This window comes from Podarcis liolepis (genome assembly GCF_965112155.1).
Source record: "Podarcis liolepis genome assembly, chromosome: 9".
NCBI classification, from domain to species: domain Eukaryota; kingdom Metazoa; phylum Chordata; class Lepidosauria; order Squamata; family Lacertidae; genus Podarcis; species Podarcis liolepis.
The window spans coordinates 19,899,765-19,916,165 of NC_139564.1; positions in this window are offsets into that span (position 1 = coordinate 19,899,765).

A 16,401-nucleotide genomic window follows, 5' to 3' on the forward strand; every position below is an offset into this window, starting at 1 on the left:
TAAAAGCAGAAGTCGGCAAATGTCGGCTTGGAAAACTTTGTCATTCTCTGAAGCAATTCATGGGGGGAATAGTGGAGATTTTTCACCAGGGAAGAAGCTGACTGTTTCCTCAAGCCCAAACTACTGTCGTCTTCTCATTCTTGGGGATGCTAATGAAATTCTCCCCCACTGAATTGCTCCCCAAGGAAATCAGCTTTCATATCTTTGCCAGCAGCAGAATCATCCAGGAAGACAGACAGACTGATTAGGTATAACTGGATTCCACACCAGCCCATTTCATTCCTTTATCCTGTGGGTTTCTTACCCTCAAGTTACACTTAGGCTTCCTCCAGCTTAACATGGAGAACTCACAAAGTGAATTCTGGAACTGGCACCTGAGCCATTATTGGTCATAGCTTTCAGTTCCTTCTGTTTATTTAAATCTCCTTTTTATCCATCCAGGTGGTTAGTGCATGCAATCACCTGCACACGTTTATGAAACACAGGGCAAGAAAGAGTATCAATGCAGTTCTGACAATGCACACAAAGAGTTGTGTGCATCAGTAACTTGTTTTGGGGCAGGGGAGGAAATGAACAAAAGAAATAGGGAGTGGCAACAAAACACACTTTTCCAGTGGCATGTAGAAAGCCTGGAAATAAAAAGAAAAACATGAGAATGGTAGACTGTTAATTCAGCACTGCCAACACACCCACCAAAGACCAGCTAAATCAGAACCCCAAAATCTGGGGGGCACCAAGACATACAGGTGTGGGGTGTGTTTATAGAAGATACTTGATTTCTCTCCCCAGCACTTTTGTTCCGCTATTTGATACATCCCTTGAACCACAAGAATGTGGAATAAATAAAAAATGTTAGGTTTCGAGCCAAAGGTCTGCAATTCAGCCCGAGAGCTTAACAACAAGCAAACGTAAGTAGAAAACCTTTTCCCAGCTTTGTCGAGCTGCCGAAATGCTTCTTCTGTGCCTAAATGATATTGACTGTTGTTCTTATTGAAGAGGAAATAAATATGTGCTGGGAACCACTCAGACAACCATTCATCATTCCCTCATGCAAAAGATAGAAGCTTCACACACACCCAGCCCGGGATGCCAGAATACAAAATCCAATGGCAGCTACGGTAGCACAAAATCAATAGGCTGTATTAGAAAACTCAAAAGCTAATCAGAGCCCAATCTCCAGGCATGATGTACTCCCGCAGAATCATTGCTTCAGGACATAACTCAATTCTCTCAACACCACCGACTGCAGCTTAATTCAAGCATTTAGGGGAAAATGAGAGTCTTTAAAATATACATTTTCTTCTTTATTGCTTCCGAGTGAAGCTTCGGTGCAGTACTGTAATGAATAATGATAACATACATTCTTAAAAACCGAAGCCAGCTCCGTCATTATGCCAAAATAGGATGAGGAGCCCTGCTGTGTAAGGCAATGAGACACGATTAGTAAACATCATCTCTCCTTTAAAAAGGGGGGAAGGAGGGGGGAAACCAAGAAAAGGGGGGTGGATATTGTTACTGATTAAGAATTCTGCTCATATCTCTAAAGGTAAAAGGGCCTCTTCTTGGTCGCTTTAATTTGCAAGAAATGTGGGTCAAGTTATCTTGCAGCCAAGATGTCAATACTGTTATATATATTTAAAAAACCACCCTAGATAAATGGAAATTGGTTGGGAAATGATGAGACTGGGGCATGGGGGAGTTCAGATTAATTAATAAAATTAGTTCTAGCCCTTTCAAAATGGAATAAATGTCTGCTGTGTCACCATAAGAGAAATTGCTGTCAGAGTCAAGGATATTGGGAGAAACTAACCTCCTTGTTTGAGGCACAACACATCATCTGTACACTTGCAGTGCACGTGTGCATGTATGTGCACGCGCGCACACAGAGAGAGAAGTATCCTGTGGGTTTGTAAAAAAGATGGGTTGACCACCATTTCTGCTGGCTTTTATGGGCTGGGGCAAGATTTGGTGTAATGGGTTGACCTTTTTTTGTATGTGCACAAATCGTTTCTACATTCCCTCCACAACTGGTTTCAATAGGAGGGATTTTTTATGCCAGTTCTCAGTTGCCCGGGATGGAGAGTCCAATCCTACAACCTATTCAGCAAACCAAGACTGCACAACCAACATCCATTTGGGAGCTAGCTACTAGGGAACATAGCCAGCAATAGCTTTCCACAGGCACAGGAAAGTCAATCATAGATGTGGGCTCCCCACTGGTGGAAGGAGCTTCTTCTCTGGGGGCCTCTGCCCAGTTCTAAACCACTTGGGCCCATAAATCTGGTGGTTAGGATTACTCTGCTCCTCCTGATTTTTCTCCTCCCCCACCTCAGTTGACAGATATATTCACAGTGGCCAGATTATTCAACACCAGCTCGGCATTTTCCCACTTCACCTTAAAGGGATGGTGGAATCAGGTATGGCATTAGCAGTTGTATAAAAAGTTAGGGAGTGTAACAAACAACTTAAAGATAAAGGGACCCCAGACCATTAGGTCCAGTCGTGGCCGACTCTGGGGTTGCGGTGCTCATCTCACTTTATTGGCCGAGGGAGCCAGAGTACAGCTTCTGGGTCATATGGCCAGCATGACTAAGCCGCTTCTGGCAAACCAGAGCAGCGCACAGAAACACCGTTTACCTTCCCACTGGAGCTGTACCTATTTATCTACTTGCACTTTGATGTGCTTTCAAACTGCTAGGTTGGCAGGAGCAGGGTCCGAGTAATGGGAGCTCACCCCATTGCGGGGATTCGAACCGCCAACCTTCTGATCAGCAAGTCCTAGGCTCTGTGGTTTAACCCACAGCTCCACCTGCGTCCCAACAGACAACTTAGAGGGGTTAAATCTAAAACATCATTCTCAGTTACTTGGTAACTGTTTGTTGAATTTATTTTGAGACAACAGGAAGAAGTTGTCCTCCCGATCTTCATTGCTCATTATAAACAAGCATTATACCTAGAGAGTTGGGGACCCTTCCAACAAATCTCGAGGGGGCTGAGAACACCTTGACTCCCTAGAGTTGGTGCGCCTTCTACGGACTCTGAACTAGTAGTGTATATGCTCATGTGCAATGTACCCAGGTTCAAGTATTTTGTAAGTTGAGAATGGCTGCCATGATTATCACACAAATAGAATAACTGCTTTGGTTACCATGTACTAGATGAGACTACATTGCTTGATTAGCATTGCCGATTGTGGCTATGCTGTAAACTAATTCCCTGGTCATGTGTAATGCTTTACAGCTAAACTATTTTTTCATCATACATCCTCCTCTCCCAGCTCAAGCCTCCAAGAGATATTAAACATTACACTGAGTAAACAAAAGCTAATTAAGCAATGCTTAAAAATGCCCCAGAGAGGAAGCGAGAAAGAGATGTACAGATCGTAGGCACAGTCTGTTTTTGGCAAGTATGTCTAATGTGACAGCACATTCAACCTACTCTGTGTCTGTATAGAATCCAGCATCTGGCATGGCAATAATTACTAGACTTCAAAACATTTCTTGGAAATTGTCCATATATTACACTCTATACAGTAGCAGGCCTTCTGGAAATACTGCAGTTTTTTCAATACATCTCAACTCATCTCATTAATATTTACTTAACCTTCTAATGCCTGAAAATTGCATGTTTTTGCAATGATTTGAACACATTGTAGATTTGTTTGGGAGACTATCTAAAATGGGGGGGGGGGGGTCAATTGTGTATAGTACTTTGTGTATGGACGACAACATTATAAAGTGCTGGGATTATTTGAGCAAAGGAATTAGGAGTCTGTGGCTCTCCTGATGTTTGTGGACTACATTCTCCATCATTCCTGATCAGTGACCATGCTGGCTAAGGCTAATGGAGTCTATCAACATCTGGAGGGTCATAGGTTCCCCAACCCTGTTTATCACACATTTTTCCTGTTCGCATTTAAACCACACCTCACACTACCAACAAGTAAATTAGAATTCTGTTATTCCTATTTTATAGACCAGAAGATGAGATTATGAGTCTGTAGCTTGCCAATGGACATACAGAGATAGGAACACATGTTTCCAAGAGAAGAAATCAATGACATTGTTCTTTGGATCATTAGCCCGAGTCATGTGTTCAAAGACTTAAAGGTCTATGCCAGGGAGGGGATCAGAAAGGCATGTGCTGGAGGTGTCTAGCCTGCATCCACTCTGCCTATCTCATAGATAGACAGACAGACAGACAGATGGATGGATGATAGAGGAAAGATATATAAAAGATTTAAATGACTGAAAAAAAGGCATATGGATGTATATGAATGGAGAGAGTGTATGTGTGTTGATACATGGGTGGATGATTGTAAATGGGATGCTTGGTTGAGTGAAGGAAGGAAGGGTGTAAGTAACAGAATGAGTAGCATTGAAGTTGGATGGATGAATGTGAATGGATGTGGATAGATGGACAGCTACTGTACAAATGAGGTTTTCCTACACACTTTTTGCCCCGTTTACTATCAACTTGTGGTCCACAACCATCTCCCCTTGAGGGAATGAGGCCCTCAACTTCAGAAAATAAAACCCCAACCTTTTTTTCTAGGTTAAAACAAAATATTCTGAACCTGAGTTGGGAATCTTTGATTCTCCTTATTCTTGGGAAATGGTGGAAATATTTTTATTTTGTTTTATTGAAATGAAAACGTTCTGCCATTTTCCGAAAGTCTTCCCATCTCCACCTCCCTTTGACTGGGGACTGACTTAATGACCCAATGCCTCCTTCTGTTTCTTTGCTGTGATTCTTGGTGCCTTTCTGCTCCTTCACTGCACTTTGTAACAGAATTGCATTTCTTTGTGCCTTGCTAAGGAAAGGGGAGAAAATGTTATTTTCTACAGTCAGCTGCAGCCTCCAATTTATCACACAGAGCTCATTTCTACAGTGCAAGAAAAATAAGGAGGCATGTGTCTACTCTACTTGGTTCTGGAAAAAGAGATGTCTCCAAGACAGAGGTTCTCAGACTCTGAGGAAGTGTACTCAGCTATGTCAAATGGGGCTCAGTGTGTCTACAGTGGTCTTTCAAGTAAAGGATTGCAACACCAGGGAGGGAAATTTTTGCCCTCATCCAGGACTGTCAATCAAGTCAGCTGCAACAGCCCACAGCTATTCCTAACCATGTGGTTTGAACAAGAGAAAGGATACCCAGATTCTGATAAAAGACAAACCTGTGAAGGGTTCAAAATTAAATTACAAATTGGGGCAATTCTCATTAAAACACAGACTGAATGAATTTCTCTCCCATCACAAGTTCTGTCTAGTGCCATGTTGAAATCTGACCTCCAAATTTCTAAACATTTTCTTTCCCTGTGAAAAACACTTCCCTTTACTGCCTCACTTCCAGGATGCTTCCACATTTCTTTAGAACTTTGGTGGGTGCAAGAATTAACTTACTTTACCGTTGTAATATGTCATTGGGTGGTGTTTGTGTTTTTCTTTCCATTAAACATTTGTCCACCACTCTGCAATCTTAAACAGTCCCATAAGAGTAGTTACCTCTTGGCACCCTCAGCCTGGAGGCTAGCCGTGAAGCACCTGAGATTGATTCAGCTGAAGAGGAAGAGGATTTAAAGAGAGTCTTTTCTTTTACCTTTAAAATGCATTTCTCCACACTGTTGCATTTAAAAGTAAAAAGATTTCAACGAAACAACAACCAGTTGTCAGCGGCATGGTAGGTCACACCCCTGTTCTTACTGGAAATCCTAGCTAAGGACATCATGTATTGTTCAGAAAGGCTATAGAATGCAGTTGCGTAAGACGTCATGTTGATGACCTCTTCTTCTTCTTCTTCTTCTTCTTCTTCTTCTTCTTCTTCTTCTTCTTCTTTTTATTACTTGTACCCTGTCCATCTGACTGGGTTGCCCCAGCCACTCTGGGTGGCTTTCAACAGAATACAAAGATCACATGACAAATCCCAAGGCCAGCACAAAATCCAAATACCCTTATATTAGTGTCAGGTAACAATTGGTGGCAAAACCAAATGATGGGTGTCTACTGAGCCAAGTCAGATTTTGTCAACCTCTGTGTGGCAGAAAGATGGCTGATGTTCTCCTTGGTTGTCACTGTTCAAACCACATTCTTGGCTACCACAAGTCAATTATCTGTTGCAATACCTACAGAATTAAGTAATAGCTCATACCTTTCCCCCCCCCCCCAGTTAAAACTAGTTCAATTGACTTATTTGCTTCAGGTGTTTGAAGTTTTATTGTAATTTGCTTTCTTCTTTTTTTTACTTATTCAGCTTCAATTTTAGTCAAAGGGCAGTTGTAAAGTATGGACCCACTTAAATAAATTAGCAAATGCAAATGAGGAATGGCAGGCTTTGATGTAGCAAATCTACTTATTCATGGAGATTATTCAAGTAAGGGTTTTGTCTTCCACAGAATTAGAGTGGCTGAAAATAATTTCCAAGTTTGCCAACTCCAGCAAACTCTGTTGCTTTCTTAGGAACACTGAAAGCACGCAAGTTACAAAACAAAGCTGTGCCTCCCTCAGACATTATGGTACCTTCTAATTGCAATGACAGTGGCAAGACCATGTAAAGATATATTTAGCAAGGATTTGTTTAACTCATATAAATTTTGGAGCTTGACACGTTCAGTGATTTCTGAAGTAAACCAAACAGACAGATTTGTCCCGTGATCCTGATAAGGAGATCCGCAGGCATAAAACAATCTATGGGCATTATATGGGATGTGCATTCTGATTTTCATCCAAATGTCAGTATTCTCGGTATGTGCTTTATAACTTCCAAAGCAACACACTTTCTGAAGGAGCAGATCTGTAACTTGGGTACTTCTGGACATATCTTTGTCACTAGAGGCCCATACGTCCTGTGTGGCTAGGAGTGCCTTTTACCAGCTTCATCTAGTTTGCCACTGTAGTCCATGTGTTGGTAACCTCAAGGATAGTTTGTTGTAATGCACTCCATGTGGGGCTGCCCTTGGGTCTGGTTTGGAAGCTCCAGCTGGTGGAGAATGCAGTGGCCACACTGCTGATGGGAGCCACTGGTTGAGAACACGTGATACCATTGTTAAAACAGCTGCACTATTTCCCCCTCCACTTCCAAGCCCAGTTAAGGTTCTTGTAATAATTTACCATGCCTTGAACAACTTAGGTCCAGGGTACCTCAGGGATAACCTGAGCCCTTATATCCCAGCTAAGTCACTGAGATCATCTGCAGGAGCTGTGCTGTTCATTCTACAAGTCGGTAAGGCTCATTTGACAACAAGAAACTGAGCTTTTAGTGTCTTCAGCCCAGTCCTGTGGAACACTCTGAAAACTTTACTATTCTACCAGCGCTACAGGCAATTAAGAATGCATCTTTCCACAATGGTTAATTGATGTCTGTTTTGGGTTTTTTAATGTGGATTTGAATGCACATTCCCTTTCATGTTCTGGTACAATTAGTCACATGTAAATAATTCTTTTGGTTGTTCACATGTTACTAGAGTTAAATTGGTCATTAGTGGTGTTGTTGTTTTTCCATTTCTTGGATTTCCATAGCTGGCTAACAAAAATTGAAAGTGGGATTTTCAGAAGATGACAGGCAAGTCTCTTCAACCACTTTAAAACAACTATGTTGCATTTGGAAAACATGATGCAGCCACATTCCCATTGGGCTTTTCTGTGACAAATTAGGCATGTCACCAGTTCACTGTTGCCACTCAAACAGCAGCAAAAAGCCTTGGTTGTTAAAGCTGAAATGCTTCTGCCACTTCATCGTCTAATGGGAAGCCTCCAGCCCCTGAAATTACTAGAATTTGCCCTGTTCCCTGAAAGTCACTGAAAAGGCCCCCCTTTCAGTTTTGATGGGGATGAATGGCCTCATGAAACTGTGTGTGGGAATACTTGACCCCGCTGTGAGATCAAGCCCCACAGCTGCCACTGCCACACGGCTCTGCCACAACAAGTGCTCATAACCAGGACAATAAAAAAGAAGAGAGACAGCTGAATTTGAGATGAGGATTGACTCAGTTATGTTCATTGAAAAGAAGGGGAGTGATATCTCACCCCACTGAGTATTAGTGTGCATTCATCCTTCCTGGTTTTTCCTCACAGGGCTGCTCAGGCAGGCCACAGAGGAATCCCAGCTGGATTCCTAAATTTCTCATGAAGCAGTTGTGAAATGGTGAACAGAAGCTGAATCCAGAACTACACATGTATGTGGGAAGGGCTGTAGGTCAGTAGTAAGTATATGCTTTGACTACAGAAGGACCTAGGTTGAACCATGACATTTCCGGGTAGGGCTGAGAGAGAGAGATTCCCTATATGAATTACTAGAGAGCTACTGCTAGTCAGAGTGGACAATATTGAACTAAATGGTCTAATATTATTTTATGAATCACCTTCTAAACCAGCGTCTCAAGTTGATTTGCATGTAAGATAATCAAAAAGCAGCCCAAAAACACAAGTACAGCAAATACAAGTGGACACCTGTTGGAACAAATATGTCTTCAACTATTTCCAGCAAGTACAGATAGTGAGCTCCTGTCATATCTCAACAGGAATGTTATTCGACAGAACAGGGCAATCTCCTGAAAAACCTGCTCCGAGTTAGTGCAGAGGAGGCTTCTGAGATCTTTGGAACTTGTAGGAGAAACTCTCCCACAGATGGAGCATTCTATTCGGTACTAGGAAGTGTGCAGTTTTCCTTCCATAGGTATTTAGTTGCCGCTAGGAGGGTTTTTAAAAAAATCTTGTGCCATGAAAGTTCTAGAATTTAAGTGTTCATAGCTGTCTTCTTTCTTACCAGCTGCATAATGCATCCCACGAACAGGTCGTGGTCATGGTGATAACAGGATAGAAATAGAAAAATGTTGCACCTGACTAATGTTTTGTAACATCTCAGAAAGTGTTCTCTGTCTCTCTTAATCCTTTATCCATTGGGCATTGTCTGTCAGCTAACTGGTTAAGTGGTCCCTTACGGCGTCTCTTGTTCAAGACCTGCATGGGCAACAGTGGCAGAATCCTGTAGAAGAGACTACAGGGCAGCCTTTGCCTACCTGGCCCCCTCCAGAATTTTTGGATCACAACTCCCATCAGCCCCAGCCAGCTGAGATGACTTGCTGAGCTGTAGATGGGGTGAGATTATGCAGTGGAGGGTGGAGTTGGTGTGTGTGCAACTCTGCTGGAGGTTGGATTAGATGGCATTTTGAGGTTTCTAAAATTCTGTGGTTGTCATAACGGCACATGGACTGCCTTGCTGAGGAAATCCTCCATCTTACTGCATACCCAACTTGTGAGCTGCAAGAAATAGCAATGTGGAGAGACCTGTTTGGATGTGACTTGTTCTTTTGTTGGATTTTTCTAAGCACCAAATGCCTACTGCGTACCTCAGGCAATATTTCTAAAGCTTCCTGCTGCAGTTTTGAAGAGGGATTATAGTTGACACAAATTGTTTCAGCAAGCCATGCTGTATGCCCAGCTGCAGGTGTCATGACACACAAATAAGCCCAACCTGCCTCTGGAACATTCCGAAGATTCTGCTTCAAGGTAGAGAATAAGGATGAGGCCATGCCAGCCATGAGAGAACATCAACCCATGCAGGAAAGCCCTCCAGATAACAATAAATACAAAGGATGAAATTCTGTGCACTCTTGAATCCCATTGACTTCGGTGGGGTCTCAATGATGTATTGAACACATGGGGAAGCTGAAGCCTTCCAGATGTTGTTAAACTGAAACTCCCACTAGCCCTTACAATTGGCTGTGCTTGCAGGAGCCGATGGGAGCTGAACAATATCTGGAGGGCTGCAGGCTCCCCATCTCTGATGTACCTCATAGATCAGGGGTGGGGAACGGACATTCTTGGAATTGATACCAACTCTGAGGCATCTATATCCAGCCTGCAGCATCTTCTCCTCACTCTGACCCTTCTTTGTTAAAATTAAGCTTGAAAAAGGTCTGCAGTTGCAGCCAGTATAAGTCTTCCCCACCATGCCTTATTGTCAAAGGTTGGCCTTTTTTGTTTTTGGGGAGGGGGGCATAGATAGAGAGGGAAGGGTTAACATTTCCTTCCCTGTGCACTTTGATCCACTGTAAACACAAACACTCCATGGCACAATTAGGCTGGGCAAATAGCCTTTTATTGGTTCCAACAGGGAACCGTTGTTGCCTATTTATTATGACTGTTATGTTGATGATAATGTAACGTATACTTTGCCATCAATGTAAGTACTGTATTTTGCAATGCACTTTGAAACAAGCTGTTAACAGAGAGGAGAGAAGGGAAGGGAAATCAGTAGCAACTAGTAAGGCTGCATCATTCAGTTGACACCTTGATTTACTAGACAACTGTCCTCAATCATTCTTCCTGCCTGGCACCCATCCCTGAAGCAGCACTGCGCAGAACTGATGGCTCCAACAGCAGAGGCTGTAGAGAAACTGCTTCCAATGGACCACCACACAGGATAAATTCCTCCATGCAACAGCTGCTCTGTAGTGCTTTTTTTCCTGGAGGTACTCAAGGGTAGACAGTATCAGCATCCTTTTTTCTAGAAGAAGAGCAATTATTATTCCTGAGCCCACCCGAAGCTAATTCAGGATTGGATCGAGGGCAAGGCAGGTGGTCCGCGGGTCGACCCAGGGCAAATTGACTGGGTTGGAAGCCCCCCAGATTTGGGCCAAGGGACAGGTGTCAAGGCTGTACACAGCCCTAATAAATGAATCACTTTTGTACAGTGGTACCTCGGGTTAAGAACTTAATTTGTTCTCGAGGTCCGTTTTTAACCTGAAACTGTTCTTAACCTGAGGTACCTCTTTAGCTAATGGGGCCTCCTGCTGCTGCTGCTGCACCACCGCCGCTGCACAATTTCTGTTCTTATCCTGAAGCAAAGTTCTTAACCCAAGGTACTGTAACCTGAAGCGTCTGTAACCCGAGGTACCACTGTATAAACAAAGTTGCAGGTATACCCAACTGTAGTCCTATTCCTTCTATGGGTCTTTGTTGTCACCCAAACTTTCATATTTCTCTTTCAAGTCTTTTGTACCCACAATGAGACCATATCACAACTGTTTAACAGATGAGAGGTACCAAATGGAAGAGCCAGGTCAAAAGGACAGCAGGAGCTTGATACTTGCTGCTAGTATCTCCAGACTAGACCAAAGGCCACCAGAAAAAGGTGAGCAGCAAGCACCGGTGGCCATGTATGCTCCTCTCATGAAAACACCACCACCACCACCACCACCACCACCACCACCACCACCACAACAACAACAACAACAACAACAACAAATTTATACCCCGCCCATCTGGCTGGGTTTCCCCAGCCACTCTCGGTGGTTCCCAACAGAATATTAAAACCATGTTAAAACATCAAATATTTAAAACTTCCCTAAACAGTAGGGCCCTCTAGGTGCAGAAAAGCTTCAGAATTATCATCTTCTAAAATGTTTTATATTATCTTTCAAAACAGGTTCTTAAAGTATTTCATTTGTACTGAAAGGGGATATGTTTCACAGTAGGGCTATTTTTCAGTATTTCCCCCAGATTTCTATTTTTAAATTGGAAAAAGAGTTAATAAGTCATTGGAGAAGCAGTTTTCTCCCGTGGGGTGGGGGTGGGGCTTACATCTCTACTCAATGCACAAAGGGACAATCAGTACATGAAATTTGACATCAGGGTCCACCACATGATTCTAATCTGGCTTCTATGTGTTGATTCTGCACAGCTTCTTGAACACTGGAAAAGGGCTTCCAAGGCACTCAGAATGGTACTTCACATGCTCAAGAGATGTGCAAGCTGTTCCCACTTTGTGAATATTATTTCTGACACATCTCTTTGTCAAGAAGTCCTTCATGTGGGTGTTGTTCTGCAGCACTAGAATAATGTGGCTGTTCTTAGGAGGCATCATTGTATTTCTAGCTGTGTTTACAGAATTCTTAGTCAAATCACTGAAAATCTGCAGGCAAAAGTTTGAAAATCAGTATGTGAAACTCATCCCTGTCTCCAGTCTTGAACCAAGCTTCCCTTTGGTTGTCATTCTTGTCAATCCCTCATAGACCTTCTGCCCATGAAGAACCTGTTCAACCCATCAGCTTCAGCCAGCTTCTCCCACATGCAAAGACAGGCTCCAGCAGATTGAGCATATGAGACCAATAGTGGTTCCAATGGTCAATGGTTTCCGCACATGCTGTAGAGGGGCAAATAGGGCTGATCAACCTAGGAAAGTAGCCTCTCTAGGAGAAGAAAACTCTGAGTCTAAATTTCTCCTGCCTTGCAGGATATCTACAGGAGAAGAAAAGGCTAAGGCATAAACCCTACAGAAATACGGAGTGTAGTCCCTAAGATGGTTGAACGACACCTTGTACACATCCTTCTGGCAACTCCTGCAGCCAAGCTGGTGCCAAATGTGTTGCTCTGATTTCCTTTGTACCACATCAGTGAAGCCAAGAGTGGGAGTAATGTTTGGGCAGCCCAGGACCTCCATATACACTGCCCAGGCTAGCACCCTGGGGAGGTCACTTCGGTGCTACTAACACAGTGGTTTGACTTGACGCCCAGAGGTACACTCCATTGTCTCTTGAGATGGATGGATGCCAACAAGAACAATGTATAGAGAAGGGAACTTACACTGGAAGGTTTGTGAGTTCGTGTTCAGGACTCAGAGCTCCCAAGTCAAACTACTTCTAGGCTTACCCAAAAGATGAGTGTTCAGCCCTAGTGAACAGCATTATTACTTTTTCCAGTTAATTAGGGCTAGCCCCACCATTACTCAGAGCAAGGTAGCTTCCTCAGGTTACAGGTGGTGGGATGGGGAGGTGCTGGTGGACAGAGCTATGTGGCCTCTTCTGCACTATCTAGTCTAGCCAGCTTCCCTTAGAATATAATACATTCTAATATAATAAATTTTCTTAAAATATTAAGACCATCCTAGAAAACATATGCAGGGCCTTTCATAATGCCAGAGAAAGATTCTCTCTTGCTCTGTTTTTGTTTGTTTGCTGAGAGAAAGAATTAGTTTTTTAAAAAATTAATTAATGTTGCAAATGCATTAAGAAAAAGAATATTCCTTGTCAGAAACGAGAGAAATTAAGTGCAAGAGAAGATAAAACACAGTGATGAATTCTGCAGGTTGGAATGGACCTTCATAAACTTTCATTCCCTCCCTAAGATGAGTTACAGGTTGAAACAGAACATTGCGAACAAAGACAAAGGGATTTATGCAGTTGTTTAATGACAGTAGATGTTAATGAATCAGAGAGCAGCAAATGCACTTCGAAGTGGTAGCCTCGCTGTAATTGATAGACACATAGTGTGAATGTTTGATTATATTTGCAAAATCATGTACACATCAAACAGTGCTATTACATTTAAGGCACTTTTCACTGTGTTGTTTTTGTTATCATTTTCCTCATTTATCCTTCTTGCAATAAATCAACTCGAAGCAATTCATTTTCTAAGTCATTCCAAGATAGACAACAGATCCTGAACCCAGCGTGTGACACATTAAATTCACAGAAGTGTCAGTCGCATTTAAGGCGTGTGGCTAACACCTATAGCAGCCAGATCACTGCAGCAGGGAAAAAACAAAACAGGCCTGAAATAATTCTTCCCCCATGCCAATATGAAGGAGATTTTCCCTTTACTTTCGATAAGGGCTACTAATGAGCATTCCAGGCTCTGTCATGTAACACTAATTAACAAAGCACCAAGTAGCAAATCCTCAATGAAGACAGCACAGGCCTCTTAAGAACTGTTGATCCGTATCCTTGAGCGCAAGCAGTATAAATGTCCACTTTGTAAAATATGCTGCACATAAAATTCAATGTTTTCTCATAATCAATAACCCAATGTGCATTTCCTTCTATTAGGCAGCCCCAGAATCCTCATAAAAGTCTGCAATATGAGATAGGTTGAGCAGTGAATGGGTAACCACATATGGAAATTCAGGCATAGTGTTGATTGCGGGGGGATAGCGACTGTTTCTAGTCTGTCCCAAGTTCAAATTATTCTGTGAAATCTTAATAGTAAAACAATAATAGTAATAACCCTGCATTTAGATTTAGACTCACATTTAGCTATGTGCTTTTAAACATGTTTTTTCCCCATAATATACATTTCTAAGATGGTTTTCTGAAGAAAAAAAATTCTAAATGCATTTTGATACTATTTTTGGCCACAAGTGTCATATATCTTTTTATTATTCACAAACACAATGTATGAACGAATAATACATCAGCTTTAAAAAAAAACTGCAAAAAAAAATTGGGGGGTCTTTAGGGTTGGACAAAGCCGTCTATATCCACTCCATGTTCCAATTTTTATATTCCTGTTGCTTTCCATTTACACATCAATATGCAATTTAACAAAATAGTCTCAAAATACATATTTAAATATGTATTTTAGTAAGTTTAAATGGTCTCCCAACCATTTTAATAGGGATTAAGATACACTACATTAAGGATGAAAATGAGAGCAAATGAAACAAAATGTAGCTGGTTTTACTGCCACATAGGCACTGTTTAAACAGGTATTTTCTCTGAAAATACATTTTTACATGTGCTATATATTCTTTCTCAAAACATGATCTAAACCATTTCCAATATATTCAAAACAGTGGAGAACTGCATTGCAAAATTCCAAGCACTGTAAAAGCTGGTGTTAGGGTTATCTGATGGTGTTAGGGTTATCTGCTGGAGGCAGTCAGGCCCCATCAACAGTGTTTTACATCAGCTGGAGCATCTGGACCAAGCACAAGCATTACTCCACATAGAATGTATTGCAATAATTGAGTCTAGAGGTTACCAACGCATGAATCACCATGGTCAGTCTAGGCCCACCAGCTTAGACTTGCAAAATACATTCTTTGCCACCGAAGCTTTCTGAGCTTTCAGCAACAAAGATGGATCCAGGAGCACCCCTAGACTCCAAGCCCATTCTTTCAGAGTTAGTGCAACCCCATCCAGAACAAGCAATGGGCCAACCTCCTGGATACAGGAACTGCCAACCCACAGTGTCCTCATCTTCCCTGGGTTCAAGCTCAGTTTATTGGCCATCACCCACTCCAGCATTGTACCCAGTCCATATCATGCACAGCCTGCCCCGGCTCAGATGTTATGGAGAAGTGGATCTGTCTATCACCAGCATGCTGATGACACTTTGTCCCACATCTCCTACTGATTTATCCCAGCGGCTTCATATAGATATCACACGGCCCTGCGGACAAGATTGTACAACTGTGGTACACCATAGTTCAAGGACCATAGGTTAAGAGACATTTTTTACAAGAATAGGCAAAGACTGGATTCATCCTACAACCCTAGGTGGAAACGGCAAAAAATGATGGTATGATCAAAGAAATATGTGTGTCTATATCATGGGAAGCAAATCCCCTAGCCAACCAGCCTAAGACTTCCTACCAAGCATAAGTGACATGTCTCGCATTGTGCACCCACTCCAAATTTATTGAAAGATCCTAGTGGGACCAGGCTGTTTATTTTTCAATCCCGATTAGGTTCTGCTTGCATTTGCAGAATGAAACATTTAAATAGCGGCTGCTGCAGGCATAGGACTTGGAGAGTGAGATTTAGTATATGGATGAAAGCATTTGAGCCGCAATTAGCAAGATCAAGCAGTAGCATTTTCTCAGCATCTTAGTCTCCCAAGCTATGCCTACAACATTTTGTTCCATTTCACCTCATATTTCATCCTTAATGTAGGGCATCTTAATTCCTATATAAAATCAATGCATTTTTAACATGCTTCACTCTCGGAGAGCCATTTTCCTACATGTAGCAGTGATGTTTAACTTTGTCAGGTATAACGCATACCACTTAATTTATAGATGTTGAGAGTGCCCATCTGTTTTCAATGGGCAATTTATGTAAACTGCTTCCATTAAATGGAAGCCAGTTCTTTCATATTAATTATTTTTGATTCTTTAAAATGATTTTTGATCATGTATGGAAGTGCATCATTCTTTCCCCCTCTAATGATGCAAACAGGAGGAGGGCATCCAAAATGATCAGGGATACCCTGGAAACTGTAGTTTGTTAAGGGTGCTGTTCAGAGGCCCCTGCTTCCCTCACAGAGCTACAATTTGCAGAGTGGCTTAACATTCAATCCCTCTTCCCAGGAAACTCTGGGAATTGTAGCTCTCTGAGGGGAATAGTGGCATTGGATTAGACAAATTCTTGGAGGATAAGGCTATCTATAGCTACTAGTCATGATGGCTTTATACTGTATTACCTCCAAGATCAGAGTCAGCATGCTCCTGAATACCAGTGGCTGGGGAATAATAGCAGGAGAAGGTTGTGGTGTTAAGTACTCATGTCCTGCCTGTAGGCTTTCATAAGCATCTGGTTAGCCACTTGTGAAAGAGGATGCCGGAAGATAGGTCCTGATGCCATCAGTTTTGTGTTTCCTTTGGGATATTGTTAGGCAAAGTTCATG